Genomic DNA, 18,733 nt, shown 5'->3' on the forward strand with positions numbered 1-18,733 from the left:
TAGAGGAAAATGCTTTAGATTTATACATAAGATGTAAAATCAGTGATTATTTGAGTATTTGAGTACATTCGTTTCAGGGTACTGGAGCCTCTTTTACACACACGCACACACACACATGTAATCCTTTGCCACAGTATTTTTCAGTTCTAAAAAATAAAGTTAAATCAGGTAATTTATCACATACCAAGCATTAATAGAAATATTTTGAATAAGTATGGTTTTCAAGTATGGCTTTTCACACATAAAATTTTATGAATGTTCTTACCATCTCTTTTATTGCTATACCCAACAGACTAGGTGAACTGAAGAAGTTTTATTTTTATTTCCTTGGTTTTGTTTAGCTTCAGTATAACAACTAAAATAGCAAATCTTTCTTCAGAAAATTTCTCTTAAAGCCCCATTTCCCTTTTAAAAAATTAGCTGATTAGTTGTTTTCTTTCCCTACAAATAAGCACATAAATATAAAAATACCAAAAGGGAAACACTGCATTGCATTTATACCACCATCTGTTACAAAGTGCATTCTATGTATTTTGTTAAATAAGGCAAACTATAGACTGCTGAAACGAGTGTTCTTTCACCACTTCAGTGAAACTTGGCTCAATTCACTGATTTTATTCAATCAATAAGAAAGTAGAATGCCTTATAAATCACACACATTCATTTATATTTACTCTATAGCTTCTCTGTGAGCTAAGGACACTTAAATAATAAACAAAAAGATAAACAGTATGGGGTGCACTTGCCATGTATAGATTTATTTCATAAGACTGATTTGATGATTATTTTAGTGACAAAAATTTTAAAATACTACAGAGACATTTTATTTTATCCTGATTATGTTAACATGGGTTTTTAATGTAGTAATGACTAAGAAACTATATTTGTTAAGTTCATATACAAAATTTAATTAGTGTGTGAGTTTTGAACATTTAGTGAAATCACAAAACCTTTCATTAGTGCCTTCTAAAGTTTTCATGTTTGATCATATATGTGCACAAAATGACAGAAAGCATAGATGAATTCTTTCCAAATAGCCTTATATTTTTCTATAGCTGTCTAAATGGAAATCTCAGCACTGTAAACCCATGTGGGCAATGTTGGCAAATGACATTAAAAAAAAGCTGTATTGTCCATGAGAACTGTATAAGTTATTTGTAGAGCAGAATGCATGTGCAGAAAATACAACTTACTGAGTTAACTATAATCCTATATAGAAGAGAAAAAATTGTCAAAAAGCTTCAATTACAAACAAAAATATTCAGAAAGAGCCTAAAGGATACAAGTTTACTGTGGACTTTGTCTCACCATTTTTTTTTTTTCCTTTGTATCATGTACTGACATATTGAAAGACAAACTGGGTTGAACCACAAACCATTCATATCCATTTCTGGTGTGCTGAAAGTAGCAGAGATATAAGAAGAAGAATATGTAGCATCATGTTTGGACTTTGCCTCTTATTTGCAGTTATCCTAGGAGATATCAGCTAAATTTATGACCTTTACATTACTTAGCATCAAAAGGCAATAGTCTACCTGCCCTATTTCAGGGAACTACTGTGAGATCAGGGTCATTACTTAATGAAATTTGAAGGATCATTTTATCATTGTTTTTTGTTATTGCTTTGTTCCTCAAAGTTAGTATTCAGTTAGACCACTGAAAAATAATTTAGTATTTACATAAATACATTGATAATCATAACTAACCATTTGTATTTATAATAGTGCAAAAATGATATCATGGCCAAAGGACAGAAAAGAGCTCTCTTTAAGATATCTGTATTTAGGCCGGCACCGCGGCTCAATAGGTTAATCCTCCGCCTTGCGGCGCCAGCACACTGGGTTCTAGTCCTGGTCGGGGCACCGATCCTGTCCCGGTTGCCCCTCTTCCAGGCCAGCTCTCTGCTGTGGCCAGGGAGTGCAGTGGAGGATGGCCCAAGTGCTTGGGCCCTGCACCCCATGGGAGACCAGGAGAAGCACCTGGCTCCTGCCATTGGATCAGCGCGGTGCGCCGGCCGCAGCGCGCCTACCATGGCGGCCATTGGAGGGTGAACGAACGGCAAAAGGAAGACCTTTCTCTCTATCTCTCTCTCTCACTGTCCACTCTGCCTGTCAAAAAAAAAAAAAAAGATATCTGTATTTATCCATATATATACATACATATGAGCAGAATTCAAAAGATTAATGTAAAGGATACACTATAAAATTATATGTGGATTTTAAGGAGTGTAAATTAAAATACAATATATTAATTTAAAATTTCTACAAACTTTTAAATTATCCTATATGTGCATGTGAATATATGTCATAGTTAAAGAAAAAGAAAGAAAATTTCCCTCTCTCTCTGTTTCAGAAATGCCCATCCACAGAGTATCTATGTGCCACTGTGTGAAGATGAGCATAATTTCAGTCTCCCCCACACTTCAGGCACATAAGTTTCTCTGTCAGCTAATCTTAGCATTTCAGCCAACCTAGCCAAGGTGTAAACATATATGTGAAGAAATCACAGTGGAAGTGGACACTCCAGCACCATTTTAAACCAGCTATTCCAGGTGAGTCCTCCCAGGTAAGGTGTTAGGTACACATGCAGAACCAAGTTATTACTTCTATGCCAATAGGAATCCTTAACTTACAAAATTAGAATAAAATAGATTTTTTGTATCACTGCATTACTCTGTTTTTCACTGTTACAATGAAATGCCTAAGTCAGACTACTTTTTTTTTTTTTTTGACAGACAGAGTGGATAGTGAGAGAGAGACAGAGAGAAAGGTCTTCCTTTTTACCGTGGGTTCACCCTCCAATGGCCGCTGCAGCAGGCGCATCTCGCTGATCCGAAGCCAGGAGCCAGGCGCTTCTCCTGGTCTCCCATGCGGGTGCAGGGCCCAAGCACTTGGGCCATCCTCCACTGCCTTCCTGGGCCATAATAGAGAGCTGGCCTGGAAGAGGGGCAACCAGAACAGAATCTGGCACCCCAACCGGGACTAGAACCTGGTGTGCCGGCGCCAAAAGGTGGAGGATTAGCCTGTTAAGCCACAGCGCCAGCCGTCAGACTACTTTTTTAAGTACACAGTTTTAAAAGATTAAATATTGAGCATGTCCCAAATTATACATCTCCTCCCTCTCTTTTTCCCACTCTTATATTTAACAGGGATCACTTTTCAGTTAAAATTTAAACACCTAAGACTAGTGTCTGCTAATACTAACTGATAGAATCAAAAAGGGAAAAAAACGATCCAACATGGGAAGTGGGATACACAGAAGACTCATAGAATGGCAGATGTCCTAAATAGCACTATGGCCTCAGAATCAGCCCTTAAGGCATTCGGATCTGGCTCAAGAGTCCATGAGAGTATTTTAGGTATGGAAAGCCAAGACACTCTGGAAAAAAAAAAAAACCTAAATGATGAAAGAGCTCTGCGAGTGAGATCCAGGTGGAAAGAACGGGGCCATCAAAGAAGGAAGTACCTTTCTCTCAAGGGAGGAGAGAACTTCTACTTTGACTATGACCCTAGAGGAATAAGATCGAAGTCGGCGAACCTTAAAGGCTTCCATAGCCTTGGCAACTCATGACCACAGCCTAGGGAGATTACTGATGCCATAAACAAGAGTGTCAAATTGTTAAGACAACAACAGGAGTCACTGTGTACTTATGTCTCATGTAGGATCTGTCCTTAATGTGTTGTCCAATGTGAAGTGATGCTATAACTAGTACTGAAACAGTATTTTTACACTTTGTGTTTCTGTGTGGGTGGAAACTGATGAAATCCTTACTTAGTATATACTGAATTGATCTTCTGTATATAAAGATAATTGAAAATGAAAAAAAAAAACTGGTGTTAAGTTGGAAAATTGCATAGAAAATTAATCAATTTTTTAAAAATATCATGTAGGATCTCTGTCTTTAATGTGCTATACACTGTTATTTAATGCTATAACTAGTACTCCAACAGTATTTTTCACTTTGTGTTGCTATGTGGGTGCAAACTGTTGAAATCTTTCCTTAATATATACTAAACTGATCTTCTGTATATAAAGAGAATTGAAAATTAATCTTGATGTGAATGGAGGAGAGACGGAGCGGGAAAAGGTGAGGTTTGTGGGTGGGAGGGAAGTTATGGGGGGGAAGTCATTGTAATCCATAAGCTGTACTTTGAAAATTTATATTCATTAAATAAAAGTTAAAAAAGATTAAATATTGGGTATCTCCAATAATTTGGCCATCAATGAGGGCCTGTGGTGGTTGGAATCATGATTGAAGAGTGTGTGGGATTGAGAAATCATGTACTGAGACAGGAGGTCAGAAAGAGATTCAAGGTTAGGTTTTCTTTTATAATAACTCAGTCTCAGATGAGCTCACTCCAGGAGACTTGCACTCCTTTCTGAGATAGCACCTCTGATGAACTAAGGATCAATCATTGGGATCCATTCCTTTAAGATTCTGCCATTTCCACATCACCACTCTATGACCTTTGGGGGACACACTCAAACCATACCAAATCACAGGTTACAATGTTTTTAGATTTGTTTGCTATCTGACAATAGTAACTTAGAACTAAATTTCTTATCTGGAAATAAAATTAATGCCACCAACAAAATCTTAAAACATATGGTGCTAGGTAAGGTACTACTTGGTAGTAACAATGTGGAAAGGAGTTACAGACACTGTTAACAGAAACTTGATAGGTTTCCAGAAGGTTGGTGAAGAGAATCCCAAAAAAGAGCAATGTTATCATAAATTGTTATCATAAACTGAAGTCATCATAAACTGAAGTTATAAACTGATGAAAAGGAGATGCCTATCATGTGTTACGGTGACTGTGATAAAAACACACCTGCGGTCAAATGATTGGGAACTGAATGGTAAAAGTGCAAACATCACTGATGGAAGTATAATTAATTTCCTTTTTGTTGTTATTTACAAATGTCAACTCATACTTTGGGCATTCATTTATTTTAACATCACATTGTATTATTCAGTTAAGGAAATATGGTAAAAATGAATTTTTTTCACTTTCAATATGAATTTAAAGGAAATTATAAAGGGAATTAGAAATGCTTTCTTCAAAAACAAAGCTATTCACAATTGCAATAATTCCTGAGAGAAGATTCTCCAATTAAGAGAGAATCTTGAGATAAAATGCAGAGTGCTATTGGGGAAATATGATCTGAGGGTAAAGATTTAACGAACAGTGTGACCATAAATCTCTTTGGTAAGATCATACAAAGATTTACACTTATGACTCATAAAGTCTTTCAGATAGAACAAAATTCATTCTTAATGGTATGCCTGGCAGAATGTATCATAAACAATAAGGTTTCTAAAAATTTTTAGTTATTTTTTATGGAAAGCTTCAAGAAAGCTAACATAAAAAAGAGCTAATATCAAAGAGATGTGTGTATAGATTTTAATTAATGGGTTGAATTAAAAAGAGGTTCATAAGAAACTCATTTAAAAGCTATTCCAACTTGGACTATATAGAGTGTAAAAGATTACAATGGTTCCCCAACTTTCTATGTGCAGAAAGATGCTGAGAAAAGTATTTGACTATATACATAGTCTTTTTTTTTTTTTCTTATGGAAAAAGGATGACAAAGGAAGAAGAGCCAGAAGTCAGGGGTAATCATTGCCAGAAGGAGTACTGCAGCCTAATCAAGAAATTGGCCATTACTGCTTATTTTGATTTCAGATTTGCTAGGACCTGTGTCCTCTATGTGCCTTCCCTTTTTCTATTTTGAGCATGATTGGTTATTGTGGTAATACAAGGTCCTTTATTCCATTCTGTGTTGTTTATGAGAGTGACAAAGAATTTGTCTATTTAGTTCAATGGTTTAGAAGTTGATAGAAACTGCACTGAAAACAAAGACTGAGGGGTCCCATATGTGATTAGACTTCATTTAGATGAACAGTTCCTAGAACTTAAGTCTTCTATCTGATGTCCTAAACGGATTGGCCTTCTAAGTAATCATTACAGGAAGAGCATTTATTTTAGAGGTAGGAGGAATGTGAATAATTTCTTGACATACAGTGCATTAAGGGCTTTAAAAAGTTAGCTGGGGAATAGGCATTTAGTCAGGTGGTTAAAAGGCAGGGGATATTCCCTGTCTCATACAGAAATACATAGGCTCAATTACCTACCTCTACTCCCTGTGTAGTTTCCTTCTAATGCAGACCTTGAGAGGCCTAACCTATGAGAGACTTGCAATGAGTTCACAGCTCTCAGCTTCAAATTTGCCAAGAGCAAGTCACTGGAGGCATCTGGGCAATGAACCTGCAGATGGTTCTAGTTCTCTCTAGTTGTTTATTTTTCTCCCTCTGTCTCTCTGCCGGTCAAATGAAGTATATGCATATTGTAAAAACAGCTGTACATTTTGTGACTCATTTCCCTCTGAGAGGTTGAAACTGTGTGGTTTTTCTTTCATTTCTTGAATTAGCATGCTTATGCCTTTTTAGGCAAATTGAGTACAGTAGCATTGATGTTGTATGAATTTCAAGTCTAGGTTATAAACTGTCATGTAGTTTCTAACTTATAAGCTTATATGTTATGAAACTGAGCTGAATTGTATCCCAGCTATGCTATGACTGTCATGCTAGAGAGGCTATGTTTGTATCTTTGAACTTCAAACCCAGCTAAGTAGAGCCTTCTGCTCACACAGGCTCATGAGCAAAAAAAATAAATAAATAAAAATAAAAAAATAAAAAATAAATTAAAAAATAAAATTACTTTTTGAATTTAGATTTTCCAGCAACAGCTCTGCCACCTCAATTCTTCAGTCATCCCTGATGGAGCAAGACATGAGCCTCAGCATGCCTCCTCTCTATTCTGTGCCTCTTTCCCTAACAGTTATGGTGCCCATGTGAGGAGGGCAGCAGGGAATCATATCGTGCCCAAACCAGCTGCTTCTTTGTCTCTGAGCAAGAGCTGTGATCCCCCACCCATCCTCAAAAATCTCTTGTTTCCTGAACTCCTTCCAGTGTTTACTGTCTCTGCCCACCTGTTACCTTCTTTCTCCTACAATCTCCTTTTTTCTCTTCTGACCTGAGCGGTGCTGAGATGACTCTCCAGAACATGTTCTCACTCCCGCTTGCACTTCTCATTCTCCAGTGAATATACAGCCAGAGCCCTATGCCAGATCTCATCGTTGCATACAACACTGGATCTCATGTTCAACCCATTGGATTGGCAAGAGAGCATTCTGTCACCTTAAGAATGCTAGAGCAATGCTTATGACTGGTTCATCCCTCCACCCCCCATAGGGTCTGGGCTGTCCTGTTGGTTTCCCTTGCTTAGAACTGGGACATTGGTCTATGCTTGGGATTTCTTGCTCTCTCCTCTTAGGAAGACTCGGGACTTCAGTTCTTGGTTGGGGTAACCCATTCCTGGGACACCCTGTGAAAATGACCCCCTTTCCACAAGCTATATTTTGCCTAATTCATGGATTCCAAAATTTCTTGCATTTCACCTGACTCCCCTTTGCCTGCCTCTTAAAAAGCTTGAGCAAGCTAGGCCTAAAGGGAGAGATAAAACAAAGCTTTTAATTAATCTCTGTACTAAAATTTGGCTTCAATATGAATTAGACAATGGCTCAAAATGGCCAGAATTTGCCATGTTTGATCTCCAAATTCTCTGTGATTTTAATAGTTTTACACAGAGAAATGGCAAATGGTCAGAGTTCTCTTATGTCCAAGGTTTCTTCCTCCTTCAGGGTCAATTTTTCTAACTCCAGATTCTCATAGAGGAAGAAGGCTTGGATCCTTCTCTTAAGCTTTCTAACTCCCCAGCCCTCCCTTCCATCTCTCCACCTGAAAAGCTGGCACTTCATGGATACAGCCATTTGCTCATTCCACCCTTATCTCTTCCCCTCTCCTCCTCCTCTTCCACCCTACCAGCAGCAGTTCTCTCCAAGGAAGGAGAAAAAAAAAAAAAAAACTCATTTATGCCTTCTGTCCCATCCCTGTTCCCTCCCTCATCTCATCTCCTCTGTGATCCTGATCCTGCCAATGATCCCCTTTTCTATCCTCCATCCCTAGAAATTCTGGAGCCTCAGCTTCCAGACTCCTCTCTGACCGGCCCATCAAATCCCCCATTGGATCCCACCCCACCTCCGCTCATCACCCTACCCCTTCTCACCTTGCCTCCTCCCCCTACCCTATCTCCTCCTCACATGTACTCTGGAACTATGCAACACAAGCCCCTCCTCCCCTTGAGGGAGGTGGCCGGAGTGAAAGGTCCAGTTAGGGTCTATGTGTCTTTCAACTTTAGCCAGATTGAGGAACATCTAGCTCACTCTCTGAAAATCCCTTCAAATATTCTAAGGGATTTCTCTGTCTGACTCAGTCCTATATCTTAATTTGGAATTATCTATATTTAGTTCTATCCTCTACCCTAACTCCAGACAAATTTGAACATATCTGGTATGCTGATGAGGAACACCACCAGGTCTCAAACAGACACCCAGAGGCAACTTGAGCCATCCCCAGAGCCAACCCTAACCTGGATTGGACTTACTAACCTAGGGATCCAGGACTATATGCCAGAGACCACATGATCTCATGCCTGCTGGTGGCTATGGATAAGAACAGCCATGAACAGATTATTAGACAATCTGAGAGGTCACCCAAGAACCTAACGAAAACCCTGCCCTATTTATGTCCCACCTTACAGAGCCAATGATAAAGTATACTATCACTGATCTCAATTCCCTAGAAGGATGCCTGTATTTAAACACCATTTTATGTCCCAGTCAGCTCCAGATATCCTTCACAAACTCCAAAAATTACAAGATGGTCCACAAACCCCCTAAAGGGACTTCATAGATGTAGCTTTCGGTGTTTTTAACAAGAGAGATGAGGAATTAAGGATTCAGAAGGAAGTAGAAAACTAAAGTTTCAGATGCTTGCCTCAATCACAAGACCTCAATCACAAGCTAAGTCCCACCCCTTAGGGGTCCTGTTATCAATGTGGCAAGGTTGGGCACTGCCAAGGCCTTCTGCAACTCAAAGCTCACCTTTATTAAGGCTCTAGCCCTCCCAGAGCCTGTATTAAGTATGGCAATACCACACACTGGGCCAGGAGCTGCCATAACCCGAGGCCTCCCCTTACCTCATGCCCCAACAATAGACAATGGGGTCAATGGAAGATGAACTGCCTCCAGGGAGGAAGATCCCCTTTCAGGAACAGCCCTCTGCTCAAACCCCTCTGGCACAGGACATCTCATCTCTGTTAAACTTAACAGAGTTAGGAAGCCCCGGGTTCCACAGCACCCATCACAGATGAGTTCAGGGACCAAAGGGTAATAGGGACAGTGTCTGGCAAGCGAGTTTCTTTCTTGCTGGACACTAGGGCTAGTCTGTCTGGTTTTTTTTTTTTTTCTTTTTTCTTTTTTCTTTTTTTTTTTTTTTTTTTTTTTTGACAGGCAAAGTTTGAGAATGAGAGAGAGAGAGAGAGAGAGAGAGACAGAAAGGTCTTCCTTTTCCCGTTGGTTCACTCCCCAAATGGCTGCCACGGCCGGCGCACTGCACCAATCTGAAGCCAGGAGCCAGGTGCTTCCTCCTGGTCTCCCATGCGAGTGCAGGGACCCAAGCACTTAGGCCATCTCCACTGCCCTCCCGGGCCACAGCAGAGAGCTGGCCTGGAAGAGGAGCAAGCAGGACAGAATCTGGTGCCCCAACTGAGACTAGAACCCTGGGTGCCAGTGCCGTAGGCGGAGGATTAGCCAAGTGAGCTGTGGCACCAGCCAGTTTGTCTGTTTTAAATGAATACTGTGGTCCACTCATTCCTTCCTCAGTCTCTGTTGGCATAAAAGGCCTAATCCAAAGGCCAAATAACATCCCTCCCTTATATTGCTCTTTCTGAGATGTTCCTCTCCAGCATTCCTTTCTCATCCTTCCTAACTGCCCCACTCCCCTCTTAGGCAAGGGCCTTCTCGACCACTTGGGAGCACCTATATCTATTCCCACCGGGGATAAAACACAAACCTGTATACTTCACATTATTGACCTTTGTCTTCCCACCTCTCCACCCCAGACTCCCTCCCTTCCCTTGGTTAATGCTATAGTGTGGGATACCTCCTACCCAGTAATCATCGCACACCATATCCCCATTCATGTCTTTCTAAAAGACCTTACAGAAATTATGGTTCCCAAATATCCTTTAAGCCCAGAAGGCTACTCATTCCCACTCATTCTCCTCATAACACACCCATACTCCCAGTTAAAAAAATCAGATGGATACTATTGTTTAGTACAGGACCTCTGACATATTAATGCCACTGTCCATCTTATATATCCAGTGGTGCCAAACTCCTACATGCTCATTTTCCAAATACCCCTTATGACTTCTTTCTTTTCTGTCCTGGAACTAAAAGATGCTTTCTTTAAAATTCCTCTTGATACCTTTTCCCAGCCACTCTTTGCCTTTACCTGGTCTGATCCTGATACCCATCTTACTTGACAGCTCACCTGGACTGTATGGTTTCCTGAACAGCAGGCACATCTTTGGGCAGGCCCTCCAGGCAGATTTATCTTCTATTAACCTGTCATCCAGCACCCTTCTTCAATATGTTAATTATCTTCTCTGTAGCCCCTCCCAAGAGACCTGTCTCCAACATATCACTAGTCTTTTAAGCTTTCTAGCTGAGAAAGAATATAAGGTATCTCCAAAGCAGGCTCAACTAATTTTCACTTCTCTTACCTTCTCGGGACTTCTTGTGATGCCAGACACTCACACAATTCCTCCAGCCCAAAAGCAGGCACTTCCTATCTCATGTACTGAGACCTCTTCTCTGTCTTTGGACTCGTAGGGTGGGATATTTTTGCATCTGGACTTCAAACTTTTCTCTTATTGCTAAACATAGCTACCAAAGGCAATCTAGATGAGCCCTTGCAAGAAACTTCCTCCCTAGAGACCCCAGTCCTAACCCTAAAGAAGGCTCTTTTAGAAGCACCTGCCTTGAGCCTTCCTAATCCACCTAAACCATTCCTCCTCTATATTCATAGCTCAAATGGACAAACACTCAGTCTCTTTGCCCAAAAGGCTGGAGACTTAATACACCTGTGGACTATTTCTCCAGACAATTAGATGGGGTTTATCAAGACCCAATGCCTAAGGATCCTGGCCACAGCAGCCCTTCTCATACCTGAGGCCAAGAAGCTCTTTATTTACCCTTACAAATCTGGTCCTCTCATGGGTTGCAAGACCACCTCAGCCACTGGGCTTTTCAATTTATATTATCATCTCATGTTGAAGATTTTCATTCTACCCTTCTCTAGCCTGCCATTATCTTTCATAGCTGCCCTTCCCTCAACCCAGCTACTCTCCTCCCCACCTGTCTTTGATCCCCTCAACCCCACTCCTGTCCTGACTTCCTTGACTTTTCCCTGACTACATTTCACCACCTCATAGACATTCCTATTCTCAGAGCCCCAAATTGGTTCATTGATGGTAGTGCTTCTAAACTCCCCCTTTTCCTGTGGGATACTCAATAATTGATGGGCATTGTAATGATACCTCCATTTGTTCCCCCCATAGGGTCATAGAGGCTAGGCCCCTACCTCAAGGCACTACCTCCCAATAGGCCAAATTCTTAGCCTTGATTCAAGCCTTCATCTTAGCCAAAGGAAAGAAAGTCAATATATACACAAATTCCTGATATGCCTAATATTATTCATTCCAATGCCCAGATATGGCAAGAAAGGGGCTGTCTGGCAGCCCAAGGGACCCCTATAATAAATGGCAAGCTGATTAAAGCTCTTCTTGATGCAGCCCAGCTGCCAACAAAAGCCACTACTATTCATTGCAAAGGACACCAGGAAGGTAAACAATACCTATCTGAAGCTAGCAACCAGGCTGATCTGACAGCTAAAGCAGTGGCTCGAGGGGAAACGATCCCATCTTTTCTCTTTAACTTAGCTCCTGTATATTTAGACTTATAAATCTCTCAGTTTCAACAACTAGAGGAAAAACTAATACTCCTTTCTCCTCTCCAAGCTACCTTTCTAAAAAACCTGCACTCTATCATTCAAACCCAAACTCTCTTCACTTCCTGCAATCACATATACACCTAACTCCCACAATAAGAGAAACTCTGCATAACAAATCTCAGCAATGTAGCATCTGTCAAACCACTAATCCCAACTCTATTATCAGGCCACCCCCATTCTCCACTCACTAGGCCAACGGATCACTCCCTGGAAAGGACTAGCAGATTGACTTCACCGATAGGGCACCAGTCAGGTGAACACGTTACTTTCTGGTGATGGTGAACACCTTCTCTGGATGGGTAGAAGCTTTCCCCACTACTAACAAAACAGCTTCCAACATTTCCACTATACTATTAAATGATATTATCCCAAGATTTGGATTACCTGCTTCCATTCAGACAGACAATGGACCAGAGTTTACCTCTCAAATTACTCAAATAGTATCTGCCTCTCTTCATATCTCATGGCCTTTTCACATTCCCTACTGTTTCCCTTCTTCAGGTAAAATAGGATGGATGGGCCGGTGCCGTGGCTCAGTAGCCTAATCCTCTGCCTTGCGGCGCTGGCACACCGGGTTCTAGTCTCAGTCAGGGCACCGGATTCTGTCCCGGTTGCCCCTCTTCCAGGCCAGTTCTCTGCTATGGCCCAGGAGTGCAGTAGAGGATGGCCCAAGTGCTTGGGCCCTGTACCCCATAGGAGGCCAGGAGAAGCACCTGGCTCCTGCCTTTGGATCCGCGTGGTGCGCCGGCCACAGCACGCTAGCTGCGGCAGCCATTGGAGGGTGAACCAACGGCAAAAGGAAGACCTTTCTCTCTGTCTCTCTCTCACTGTCCACTCTGCCTGTCAAAAAAAAAAAAAAAATAGAATGGATGAATGGAATTTTAAAATGGGCTCTAACTAAACTCTCCACCCAGGTCCACTTAGACTGGGTAAAAATCCTTCCTTTTACTCTGTTAAGAATCAGATCTTGGGCCGATGCTCTGGTGCAGCAGGTTAACGTCCTGGCCTGAAGTGTCGGTATCCCATATGTGTGCCGATTCATGACCTGGCTGCTCCACTTCTGATCCAGCTCTCTGCTATGACCTGGGAAAGCAAGCCCAAGTCCTTGGGCCCCTGAACTTGCGCGGGAGACTCGGAAGAAGCTCCTGGCTCCTGGCTTCGAATCTGTGCAGCTCTGGCTGTTGCGGCCAACTGGGGAGTGAACAATTGGATGGGAACCCCCCACCACCACCTCTGCTCTCTCTGTGTAACTCTGACTTTCAACCTGGTGACTGGGTTTATCTAAAACAAAATGAGGCTGCTCTAAAGCCAAACTGGAGCAAGTCCTACCAGGTGATATTGACTATCCCTACTGCTGCCAAACTCAAAGGGCACCCCGCTTTGGGTACATTTTACTTCATTAAAATTAGTAACATCTCCCTCATATGTCTATCCCCACAGGACCCACCTCTCTCTCAAGTTGACCTGTTAATAAGATGTATCCACAAGGTAGCTCTTTCTCATTTTGGCCATGGTTTTCACCATGAGCAATCTCTCTCTTATCTTCTTTTTTCCTTATAATCATAGTGCTCCCATGTCTACCATGTATAATTAACTTATTCCAAAGATTCTTGCAGTAACAAATAACTGCTGTATCTCAAGCCATCTCACAGGAGCAACACAAGACTGCTCATCTTCTTCAATCAATCCAATCTCGTATAGACCCCCATTCGCATCCTGGCTCCATGTCTATGCCATATATCAGCAGGAAGTAGCCAGAGAAATGGGTGCCCCTTCTCCTTATCTATACTCAAAGTAGAATTAATGGAACAAAGACATAAGCTTCAGTCATTCTCACTCATTGCCCAAAAGATACATAAACAATGGAATTTATTTCTTGCCAATCTCAATAGGGTCTCAATCCTTATTACCTTCATACTCCACCCACCCAAGGCCACCTGAAAGGCCAGTTGCTGGAATACCTGAAGGACCAGTTCCAGGAATTCTCCCCCGCCTGCTACCCCCTATTCCCACCCCCATCCGTAGCCCTCCTAACATATAAAAAAGCCCAGCCCTTGGGGTTTGGGGCCTTCCGCTACGTGTTCCATCATGTGCATGCTGGCAGCTGGTCACCCACCTCTACGAATTTATTTTCTCTGAATAAACTTGGTCTATAAATTCGTACACTGCCTCCTCTCTATTCTGTGTCTCTTTTCCTAACAATCTCCAGTATATTCCACATTATACTATAATATGGAGAATTTTACCTTTTCTGTTTTCATGAATAGTGCTCTCTGTGTTTATTGTGTAATGGTATCCTTATTTTTATATTTAATATTGTGTCACTAACTCTCATAATACAATATAACCCCTTTTCTTATTAATTTTTGTGTCATAAAGAGTTCAGAATGGCTATGTTTCTGTCTCAGAAGAAATCTATCCTGAAAATACTTATTTTAATAATAAAACATCTCCATCAACATACTACATAGTATCATGATAAAAATATAAATATTTAGGTAATGTGTTAGGAATAATCTTATAATACTCTTCTTTCCCTACCATGCTTTAGTTCCCAACAGTATGTACACTTGACATAGAAGGGAAAAGATCATAAACTACCAATCATCATATGTTTTGCAGTCTACTGGAAGGCACTGCAAATCAGTGATACAATATTGATACCATAAAGTAATTTTTCAACCACTATACCACCATTCTTTTAAAAATATTTATTTATTTGAAATGCAAAGAGAAAAAGAGAGAGACAGAGAGAGAGTCAAATTCAAAACTTTTGTCCACTGATTCACTCCCCAAATTGCTAAAACAACCAGCCCTGGGCCAGGCCAAAGCCAAGAACCAGGAACTCGATCTGGCCCCCACTTGGTGGAAGGGATCCAAGTCATAGGGCTGTATTCCATTTCCTTCCTAGTCACATTAACAAGAAGTTGAATTGGAAGTGAAGTAGCCAGGACTCAAAAAGGTACTACAATATGGGATGCCAGCATTGCAAGTTGTGGCCTAAACCACCATACCATAATACTGATTACCATACCACCATTCTCCAGTAAAAGAAAGTTGATCTGTTTCTATGAGGTAAATGTTAGGAAAGCATTTAATGAATATTAGCTCCTCTACTCTAATACTTGTGATAAGAGTACCGCTGTAGGAGAAACTTGAATTTCTTTTAATGAATTCCAATATTATTTAGTGTAAATGATAAGACAGTAAGAAAAAGTTAAAAAAAAAAGTTGTGTATTCCATGAAAGACATCACTAATTACTCTGACTTTTTGGGAGCTCAGTACTATGGATTATGAGTAGATTATTATACAATAGCTGTTTCAACAGAAGCAAAGGTATTTGTAGTGAGAACAGTGTATGTTAACAAGTCCATTTGCCATTAACATTTTGGTCAACAAATCTCATTCTGTTCAGGAGCTCTTTAATGTTGGAATGGCCACCTTCTCTGGAAAATTTCTAAAGAACCTATTCTGTAATGTAAATCTCTTTATAAACATACACAGGGCACGAGTAGTCTTAATTTCTGGGTAATTTGAACAGGTCCTTTATTTACTTCCTGCCTAAACAACTTTGACATTGGCCATCTACTTTTGTTACAGAGAGATTCCATAACATCTGGCTGCATAATTAGCTACTGCTCAGGAATTTGTTTATTTATTGACCTCACTTCAGTTATTATTTCAGGTTATGTGAACAACAAGACATATTATTTGAGATATCTATTTCCAAGAATATGATACACTAGAATATTTAGACCAAGCCTCTCAGTGAGAACAGATCAAAAATGGTGACAGTAAGAAAAAATTCCTTTTAGAAACATAAGTAGCTTGAAATGAAGAAAGAAGTCATGAGGTTAAACTTAAGAGGAAGCTATATAACAGAAGACTAAGGGAAAAATCAGAAAACCTCAAGAAAAATTGCCAATTTAAAGGAAAGCTTACTATTGTTTTGATAACATAATAAATTGAAAACCTTAGATATCATAGACTAGGGACTCCCATATTGAGCAGCCTAAATAACTTTTTTTCCATATGGCATTTGACCCCAATGTATGTTTACCTTGAGAATGGTTAAACCAATAGTACAGATCTCCACGTTCTTTTAACTATTTTGTTACTATACAAGGCAAGAAGAAGGAAACTGTGTCTTCAAAGTGGCAAAACCTCTGGTGTTTATATTGATTTAGAGTACAAGGTTGCGTTAAAAGGATTGAATACATTTTAAGCTACACATTATAGATTTAATTCACGATGGTGTGAGCCTCCAAGAAGCATTTTCAAATATTCTCTTGAAGATGGTATCTTTACCTTAGCCTTCAGAAATATCCCACAAATAATATTTCAAATCTAGGATTTAAGCTATATTTAAAACATAAAAGCATATCCAGTGATGGAAGAAAACAAAGCATAACTGGAAACATATTAAAGGACAAGATACAGAGACACCTAAAGTATTAGGAGATTCTAATTACTGGGCATAAGCAAAATTTTACATTTATTAGGTTTGTCAAAAATAAAACCAAAGTTAGAATATGTGCAGTGTTTGATCAATCATTTAAGAAATCAAGCAGGGGAATTTGATGTGGTATAGCAAGTTAAGCTGCTGGTTGGGATACCTGTATCCTCTATAGAAATGCCAGTTCTGGTCTCTGTTCCTCCACTTCTGATCATGCTTCCTGCTAATGCATCCTGGGAGGCAGCTTTTCTTGAATCCCTGACATCCATTTAGGGGACCCAGATGGAATTATTGGCTTCTGGCTTCATCTTGGCCCAATGCTTGCTACTGCAGGCACTTGATGGAAGTCAATGGATAGAATAGCTCGCTCTCTCTCTCTCTCTCTCTCTCTCTCTTTCTCTCTCTCTCCTTTTCCCTGATTGTTGCTTTGCCACTCAAGTAGATGAAAATAAACATTTTTAAAATGAAAAAAGAAATAAAAATACAAGATTAAAAAATCAAAATTAAACAGAAGGAAGTGAGACACCAATCTTATAAATTAAGGAACAAATTGGTGATTTAGGGTTCTAATCACATTTATAAAATATTAATTGCTGTAGAATATACCATAATCATGGAAGTGATACCTTATCATAAGTTAGATTCTACCCACACTCAATAGCAAGGCACTATTCAAGGGCAATGTTACAATCCTACATGCATATGTACCACACACTTAAGAGTCAACATCACAGATACATATTAGGAATGGCTCTGTTTAAGTCTCACAATTAGGAACCCAAAGTCTGCAGTGTATGGTTTCATAGGTTTCCCTGAGCATCACTATCCTAGGCAACTGAAAATTAGGAGAAAATGAGATATTACACTGGGGAGAATTAAGGATCTGACAAGGAATTGGAACACACATTTCTGTGTGCAGTGCATTGGCTAGAATTCAGTGATATGGCCAATCCTGAATTAAGATAATTAGAAATATCATCCAATTTTGTAAGCTGAATGAAAAAGCAAATGTTATTAGTTGGTTACCTTTTGGCTTCTGTCATTTAAAAGCCCTTTTTAGAATTATTGTGGAAACTTTGTTTTCCCAAGATGGCTATAACAATTTGTCTATTTTTACCTAATCATGCTGTAATGTGATGATGTTAATCTTTCTTGAAGAAATGATATTTCTCTAGTATCCTGAATACGAGCAGTAGCTAGGTCTGATTTTACAAATACAATGGGGAAAATGTGGCACGGATCCAGTTCTCAGGAACTTTGATCCTTAATTAAACTTGTAACTTCACATATTTTGGAATGCTGACTCTTCAAATGTTCCCCATTGAAAGGCCATGTTCAAGAATGATTGAAAGCTCCAGCTGAGCACCCAGCTCACAACTCACCATCAACTTCCATGTCAGTGACCCTCTAGGTGACTCTAGCCCCAGCTGCAAGCTGATTGTAAAGAATGAGAAATCTAAGCAAAATCACTAATCTAAGGCCAGACAATCCACAACAACAAAATAATGGTAATTTGATATCTAAGAATAGACAACTGCAATAGATATTGGTGACCAGAACTGAGGTACTATCGTTGCTTAACAACATCAAAAAACTAGTTGTAGATGTTGTTTTAGAGGCCCAAATTAGGGTCTGCTCAGATAACACACAGAAAGTCAATTGCTGGCATCAGAACAGTGGAAGAAAATGGGTATTTATTGCAAAGCACAGGATAGGGAGAAGTGAGTTTATTGCTTAATTCCAAGGCCATTAGGGATCAAGGTTATTATAGAATTATTAGATGCCTTTTCAGCTCATGTCCAAGTTCCTATTTTGTCATTGGTGCTTATGACATTCCTTTGATTAGTCAGCAATGTTGTACTCTTTAAAGAATTTTTATGATGGCCAGGTAGGTTTCAGTTGATCTAAGGCTCACATGTAAGCCTTGTGCCCCAAACCTGGAATATCCTATACAAACCCCTCTAGACAATACTGGGCAATAGTGTTTTATCTATTGGAGAAGCAAATTACTTCTATTGATTAGAACACTGTTGAGTCAGCTGTATCACTTCCTCAAATCTGAATTCCTTTTTATAAAGGAAAGGCAAGGACACTTTGGGCTAAAAGAAACAGAGAGACTAGGTCCTGCCTTTAAATTACAGGAGTTTCGTTTCATGTTATTATTATTTTTAAGGTTTATTTATTTATTTGAAAGGCAGAATTAGAGAGAAAGAGATGGAAAGGCAGATAGATCTTCCATCTGCTAGCTTATTCCCTAAATGGCTACAATGGCTGGAACTGGGATGATTCAAAGACA

The sequence above is a fragment of the Lepus europaeus genome, chromosome 6, assembly GCF_033115175.1.
Source record: "Lepus europaeus isolate LE1 chromosome 6, mLepTim1.pri, whole genome shotgun sequence".
Taxonomy (NCBI): Eukaryota; Metazoa; Chordata; class Mammalia; order Lagomorpha; family Leporidae; genus Lepus; species Lepus europaeus.